The 7,807-nt window shown below is 57.2% G+C and overlaps 1 long non-coding RNA gene across 1 annotated transcript; it reads right to left on the bottom strand.

Moving 5' to 3' along the window:
* Positions 1-1,513: 1,513 nt before the first annotated feature.
* On the bottom strand, positions 1,514-3,769 carry LOC131403989 (uncharacterized). Its single transcript, XR_009219687.1, has 3 exons — positions 3,735-3,769; positions 3,180-3,249; positions 1,514-1,595 (listed from the first exon to the last, which is right to left on the bottom strand). It is a non-coding gene; the product is annotated as an uncharacterized LOC131403989 (long non-coding RNA).
* Positions 3,770-7,807: the final 4,038 nt, after the last annotated feature.

Genomic DNA, 7,807 nt, shown 5'->3' with positions numbered 1-7,807 from the left:
ATGCATTTGCAGCCTGCTGGAGCAGCTGGATCCTCCGGATGAGTTTGAATTTCTGGGAGGAAGGACAGGATGCAGACAGGGCTTGGGTGGGGAACGCTGCCAGGGACTTGTGTGGAGTGAGGATCTGGTCTGGGGTCTGTGCTCACTCGGGAACCCTCCTTCCTTCCCACTCCATTCAGGACTTGCCTGTCCTCACAGTTGGCTTGGCTTGAATTACTTCCTCATCCAGGAAGGTGTCCTTGATGCCAGTCCCTCCCGCACCCGCCAACGTGATGGGATCCCCAGCTTTGTGGATCTGACTCTCCCAATAAATGTTAGACCCAAGGGATGAGGCCAGAGAAAGTCTTGCCAGGGGAGGTCTCTGATTTCCACATCCCCACCCTCCCCGTAGCTGCTCACGTCACACCATTTCTGAAAGTTGACCCGATTTCCCTGGAAGGGAGACAGCCAATGTCCATCAGAAACAGCCCCCTTAGCCCAGAACCAACCCCCATCCCACCCCTTCTCAGGCTGCAGGAATGTGAGGGCCCAGCAGAGGGCAGACCTTCCACAAAGAGAACTTGACACTGGGCCAGGCTCTGGGCTCCAGAGCAGGAGGGACAGGGGAGCTGAGGCCAGAGACCTTATGTAGCACACCCTCTCTGATGAAAGACGGGGAGACTGAGGCCTCAGGGAGGAAGGGACAGCTGGAACACAGAAGTGCTTCCTCACTTGCAGGGGCTGATGGCACTCCCCCAGGGGCAGGGCCTGAGGGGGAGGCTGAATCCATCTCAGACACAGCCTCCTGCAGCTCTGCAGGCAGGCAGCTATGAGCTTCCCCAGCCCAGGTAGACTGGTGGGGGGCTTATGCGGAGCGTCTATTGACACATTGCTAAGATGGGTCTGACTGCCCAACTCCCAGGGGTGGCCATGGGGCTCTCATGAGAGGAGGTTTGCCAGGTACTGAGAGCTCAGGTCCCAGTGCAGGGCTCTCGCCTCCCAAACCTCAGGATCCTGCTCCCTGGCCCCACCTCCAGACTCACTCACTTCCAGATCATCCTCCATCCCAATGTCCAGCAGCTTCAGGTGATAGAGGAACATGCCCAGGAAGGGGACAACACCCTGTGAAATCAGGGTGGGAGTGGTGAGATGAGTCCCTCCTCTCAGGTGCCCCCATGGACCCTCCCCCAAATCCCTTCACCCCAGCCTCCTGCCCACCACAGACTCCCACAGAGAACAGCCTAGGACCCTCAGCGGCCTCCCCCCTGTTGCTCCCTCCAGGGCCACCCAACTTCCCCAGTCACCTCCCAGGGGCGGCTTTTGGCAAATCCCAGGGTATGTGGTCCCTGCCCCTCCCCACCCTAACCCATCCTGGGCCCAGCCCTTCCAGGCCTCCTCCTGGTCACTTCTAGGGCAGGCCTTTCAGGCTCTTGGGCTCCTGGAGCTGGGCTGCAAGAGGAGGGACCCCTCTCTTAGGGAGGCCTCCAGCCGTGAGGTGAGTGACCTCTCCTCTGACACCTAAGACCCTCCCCCTCAGGCCACCTCACCTGCTGCTGCTGTCTCTCCTGGGCTCCCTGGGGGTCCATCTGCAGGGTGGCCCTCACAGATATCACCTCCTGCGGGGTCAAGGACAGGCTCAGGGAGGCCATGTTCCCTTCCCCATGGCTCCCAGGCCCCTGATCTTGGACCCTGGCCATCTGGTGTCTATGGCTGCTCCCATTCCAGGGTGCCCTGATGCTAGATCACTCCCAGCTCCAACACTCCCTTCTCTGTGCCCTCAGGCCTGCCCAGGCCCCTAAGCCTCTCTCCTCATCAGGAAAGTGTGAGGAGGACTCCCCATGCATCCCAGGGTCCCCTGAGGACTCAGTATCATCTGACTGTCACCAGTGCTGTCCCCTCCCCCATCGAGGAGGAAGAGCACAAAGCTCCTGCACGTTCCTCTCCCCCTTGTACCTCATCACCCCTGTGAGGCCTGCACCACAGATCATCTCCCTCCATTTCCCAGATGAGGAGACCGAGGCCCACAGAGGGGCAGTGACTTGCTCAGGGGCCCACAGAAGAGACCGCTCCCCCTCCCAGCCAGAGGCCCTGGCCCCCGGCCTTCACTCTTCCTCCAGACACACCTCGGACCAATGTCCTGTCCTCTGGACTCTCGGGGTTTGTTGAGGCCCTCAGTCAACCTGAGCCATGGATGGAGAGGCACAAGGTGTCTCGGGGTCCCATGCAAGTGGCTTCTGTGTTTTCCAGCCCCCTGGGATTCTCTGAGACCAGGCTGGCCCTGAGGCCATGCCAAAGTCCTTAGCTCCCTAGGATCCCCTCAGGATTGTCCCTGCACAGAACTCCTCCTTCACTCACTCAGGAAGGGGACCCCCGTGTGCCACATCTGAGTGACAGTGTAGGAGTTGACCACGGCACTGGGTAATGGTGACATTTGCATCCTTTTTCACTTGGAAACTTCTAATGTCCCTTCTTCTTTCTCAGCTCTCATGTTTGAAGTCTGTGGTCTGAGCCTTTGTACAATCCTTAGGCCCCTCCTGCCAGGGCCTCGATGGAGGCCATTAAGAATCTGTCAGGAAGGTCCATTAAGAATCTGTAGGTTCCCTGATAATTCTCATTGCCATCTGGGGCGTATCCTTGTCGACAAGGCACCGGGGGAGACTCACTGGTTTGTCAGCAGTGACCACTATCGGGCTAGAGTGCACAGTCCCAGAGAGCACACAGTTCTGTCCCAGATCCACCATTTGGCCCAAGGCTGTGCAGCCCCTCTGTCGACAAGGCCTGAGTGCCCTCCCCTGCGAGCTGCAGTGAAGACAGAAGGAGCAGCAAGGGCCTGGCTTCCTGAGGACAGACTGGGATGCTTTAGGAAGAAAGGAACCCCCACCCACTCCATCCACCCGCCAGCCTGAAGGATGGTGAGGGCCAGCTGATGGGTCTGCATGGAAGCCAGACACCTGCTCATTCTGCCACCTCCTCACCTCTTGCAACAGTCCAGGCGACACCACTGTATCCCGTGACCAAGGCCTCCTGCCCCAAACAGTCCCCACCTGACCCTGCAGCTCACACCCCCGCTTCCTGTCCAGCTGGATAAGACAGACCATTATTTCTCGGGGAACCTTAAGTGAAAAACTTACCAAAGCACATCCTGCCTGGTCCCTCCCCACCTCACCTCCCATCCTTCCAGATCTCCAGACTCCACTCACCTCCTTGAGAAGCTTCCTGCTCTCCCGGTGGCATGTTTGGAAGATCTTTTTAACTATTTGACAGTTCTTCCTGAGGAGGGAAAAAAGGAAAGAAACACTGTGGAGTGGTTTGAGGGTAAATCCCTTTTGTTTGAAAACCCAGAAGATCCAGACAGCCTGGATGAGCATTTTCACTGTGTCGTCTGAGCCCTGAGGTGTCTGGGACTGAGGAGGGGGCTCTCCTATTGTCACCTGGGGCCTCCATTCTCTTATTTTCTCAGCAGATGTGTTTTAAACAGTCTTAATTTCATGTGGACAGAGAGTTCTGTTGCTGCAAACACTTGAAAATCTTCAATTTGGTTCAAGCCATGATCTGTCACTTAGGGAAACTGATTCCTGAGGCAGAACGACTGGCCTAAGTTTTCAGAAAGACTTGAAGCCTGCCAACCAGGTCAGACCCTATCCCCAGGGTTTGCTGTCTGCCAGGAGGTCCCAACTGATTGAAGGGCAATGCCAGCCCTGTGGGGGGTGTCTGGTCCACCCAGGTGGTGCTCGCATGGAGAGAGGCCTACCCACCTGGACACCTGTCTCCACGTCTCTTTTAAACGTTTAATGGAGGGGCCCTCCAGAGCCCACAAGATCGCATGGAGAGAGGAAAGGTTCCTCAGGCCGTGGCATTCCTGGGGAAGGGAAGAGAATGAGCTGTGAGGGGGAGCTGGAGCCCTGCTTCCTCTGGCTTCTGTCGCCTCATTGACGTCTCCTGTCCTGGATGAGACAGTGGCTCAGGGAACCTGGGAAAGGCACAGCTGGAACCTGATGAGGAATACTTCCAGGGAGGAGGATTTCAGCTCAAGCCAAGAGAGGAGCCCAGGAAGGGGTGAGCTTCCCACCACTGGGACCAGGAGTCAGGTCATCGAGGCCTGGCAGGAGGGGCCTAAGGATTGTGCAAAGGCTCAGACCACGGACTTCAAACATGAGAGCTGAGAAAGCAGAAGGGGCAGTTCCACCGACTCCAGAGAGGGGCTCCCAGGGCCTCCCACATCTTACCTTGGCCACCTGGATCCAGAGCTCCACCACCCTGGCCCTGTCCTGGGCTGTCATGCTCGGGTCCCCAATGCAGGTGGTGACAATACATTCGACCACTCTGTTAAAGTGGGTCATGGTGGCATGGATGGTCGGTGCCAGGTGCTCAATGCCCCTGTTGTCACCCTGGGACCAGATGGAGTCCAGGAATTCGTGGGGCCTCACTGTCTTGAAGAGCTCCTGGGGAGGACAGGGAGTGTCACCCAGCCCTGCCACAGCCCAGGTCAGCTTCCGCAGCCCCCAGTCCCAGGCTGGGTCAGTGGTGAGAGCTGGAGCTCAGGAAGCTGAGAATGTGGCCTGAGGCTTGTGGAGTCCCTGGGTGTTGCCTGTGTGCCCTGAGGGCACCCAGCACAGGATGACCCAGGAACCGATACTGTGGCGCAGGGAAGTGGCATTTGCTCGCCGCCCAGTCTCACTTCCTCCAAGCACCAGAACTCGGCTCCTGCTTGACCATCTCTAGGGGCATCTTCCACCCATTCTGACCATCCTGGGGTCTGACTCCTCTTTCAGATGCACATTCCCGCAAGGCAGCAACAACTGCGGGCTTTGTTTGTCTGCCTTGTAGTCATGTACACATGAGGTGCCCAATTAGTGCTGAGGCTGTTGAGGCCTCCTGGGCAAATGAGTGAACTACCCAAGGACGAGACAGCACTTCGTGTGCTCCCCTCCCCCACCAAAGCGCAGACTCTGCCCAACTTCCTCTCTGCTCCACCTCTTCCACCTGCACAGCCACTCTGCATGGCAGCTGCTCTCAAAGTCCATCCCTACTGTCCACATGAGGACAGCAAAGGCTTGGGAGTTAAGAAGGCTGCTCAGGTCACATGAGGGTAAGTGGGGAAGCAAGAGGTTGGACCGAGATCATGGGATTCTGGATGAGGAATTGGCAGGTCTGGGGCAGCTGATGGCACAGGGAAGGCCGGCCCCACCTGCCCTGAGAGCCCCGCTGCTCACCACATCCATCAGTGTTAACTGCTCTGCCACCAGCCGGGGAGGGAACTCCAAGAAGTCAGGCTTCTCCTCCCTCAGCAGGTTCTTGGTGGTCACGTCCCAGGGGCAGGCGGGCTCTGTGGCTGGATCTGGCTCTGCTGTTATCTCTCCAGGTGGAGGGAGGATTCTCCCTGGAGCCAATGGTCCAGCTGGCTCCAGCTCAGGAGCTGACACTAGGGCTGGAGCTGAGGTTGGTGGTGGCTCTGGCCCTGGAAGGACTGATGGAGGTGACACTGGCTCCAGCTCTAGCACAGGTGGTGGAACTAGAGCTGGAGCTGGATCTAGCCGTGGAGCTGGCCCTTGCTCTGGCTCTGGAGCTGGAGGGAGTTCTGGAGATGGTACTGCAGCAGGAGAAAGAAACAGTGTCACTCAAGTAGCTGACTTCCCCTGTTCCTGTCAAAGCCAGGAAAGACCCCACTGCCTTGAAGTGAACCAAGCCTCTGAACACTCTGCAAATTGTCTTCCAAGACTGCAGTCGCCTCACCTTCCAGCTCTGCCTCAATGGGCCGTGGATGCTCCAGCTGGACCTGGAGAAGGTAGGCGTGGCCCTGCAGCCCCGAGCCAGGCAAGCTGAGATGCAGAGAGGCCAGCTTCATGCTGAAGCAGGGATAGTGCAGGAGCTCCCAGAAATCCTGCAATGGGTCCAGGCAGGTTTCCACCAGAGAAGAGATGGCACTGGGGGAAACAATGGGGCAACAGAGTCAGAGGCCTGGCCTTTCCCTCCACACTTCTCACCCAAGGCACCCTGGCTTTTGTCTGGGCCCTATGCCTGCCCCGCTCCATCCAGGTGAGAGCCACCTGGCAGCCCTGACCCCTGTGAGGCTGTCCTGGCAGTGGCAGGCCTGCTTACCCAGCAGGTTGACACAGAGTCTGTTGTGACTCTCTTCCCACGGACACTCTTCTCCTGAAGGTCTGGGACACAGCCCACCCCAGCCCTCCATGCACTTGTGCAACTGGATTGAGCACTGAGACAGATTTGTGACCAGGTTGCTCACACACCTCCTGTTCTGAGCCTGGAGGCGGTGGTCAGAAGAGGTAGATGTAGAGAAGGGGAGGCAGATTCAAATGGGTCTGTGGTGGGAATGGGTTTCTAGGGGAGAACTCAGCCCAGCCACCCCTCTGGTTCCCAGGGGTCCTGGCACCCATCCATAGCTCTTTGACTCCTGTCCTCCTGGAGTGGAAGCCACCGGGCCTCTGCCTTCCCATGGGAATCAAAAGATGCGTGAGATGCGGCTTCTGACAGGCTCCCCTCAGCCACAGCCTCCATCTCTCCCCCCACAGCTTGTTCTTCAGAGACAGGAGGCCACCCTTCTGGACCCAAAGACCACTCACTTTTTTAGGTGGTCCTGCGCTCTGCCCTCCTGGCTGGAATAAGGGGAGATGCCTCCAGATGTCAAGGAGGCTATGAGGGCATCCCTTCGGATGGACGGTGGATGACAAGACCTGCGAATGATGTCTAATGTCAATGTCTGACTCTCAGACAGAAATTGAGGCCACGCATTGTGTCTCCTTCATTCACTGAGTTTACTGTCTCCAAATGTCCTGCATGCAGTAGGTGCTTAATCTACATGGTTGAATGAATGTAGTCCACCCAGAACCATCCCAGACACCTGAGTGGGCCTAGGGCCTCTCTGCTGCCCCAGAGATCCTTGACTGGCTGCCCCAAGGAAAAGGACCAGGACCAGCTGGATGGACTCTCCAACTCCTTGACAGGGTGGTTTCCATGTGCTTTTCCAAATTCAGAAAGGCCGCATCTCAGAGATGGGTGAGGCAGACTACTTTTCACGGGGAAGAGAGAAATAAACACCATGAACAACCACAGCACGTCCACAGCCCTCTCTGCAGAGCCAGGCACCAGGTAAGCACCCGCCATGGCTGATCCCATGAGTTCCTACAAGATCCCCATGAAATTTATCCTCTCCCAACCTACTTTTCAGAGGAGCAAACTGAGGCTCAGAGAGATTTGGTGACACTCCCAGGACACACAGCTGGCAGGGGGCAGAGTAACCACTGTGCTGAGGAGGGAGTGGCCACTCACCTAGTAAACAGCTGGTCCAGGACCTGGTGGGATGTGTCTAAGGCCGAGTAGTTGACCATGAAGGTGGTGAAGCTAGAGATGTTCCTCAGGAAAGCTGGTGCGATGGACTCTGTCAGCTTCTCCATCATGCCTGTCTGGAGGGCCCGCATCCTGCAGGCCTCATTGAAATTCACGGTGGACTCATGCTCACACTGAGGGAGAGGAGGAGGTACATACACTCAATGACATCATGGTGAACCACCGGGAGGATTGAGGTGACTTTCTACCCTCCTGTGTAGCTGGTGGGAAGGAGTGGAGGTCCAGATTCCTTTGGGAGTGGGACTGTGGAACACTCTAATGAGAAAACCCTGGGGGGTTCCAGGGGAGACTCAGATTTGAGTCTGCATTCTAGTAGTGCCTTGGTCATCTCAGAGTCCTGGGTATGAAGACCCCTCTGCACCCACACTCACCTCAGACCAGCCCTCTTCATTGATGGACTGGTGCACCTGTGTCCTCTCCAGGGAGATGGCGAACTGGAAACTATCTACCAGCTCCTCAACCA

This window comes from Diceros bicornis, unplaced genomic scaffold (assembly GCF_020826845.1).
Source record: "Diceros bicornis minor isolate mBicDic1 unplaced genomic scaffold, mDicBic1.mat.cur scaffold_97_ctg1, whole genome shotgun sequence".
Classification (NCBI taxonomy): domain Eukaryota; kingdom Metazoa; phylum Chordata; class Mammalia; order Perissodactyla; family Rhinocerotidae; genus Diceros; species Diceros bicornis.
This window is presented reverse-complemented; position numbering and strand designations above follow the sequence as displayed.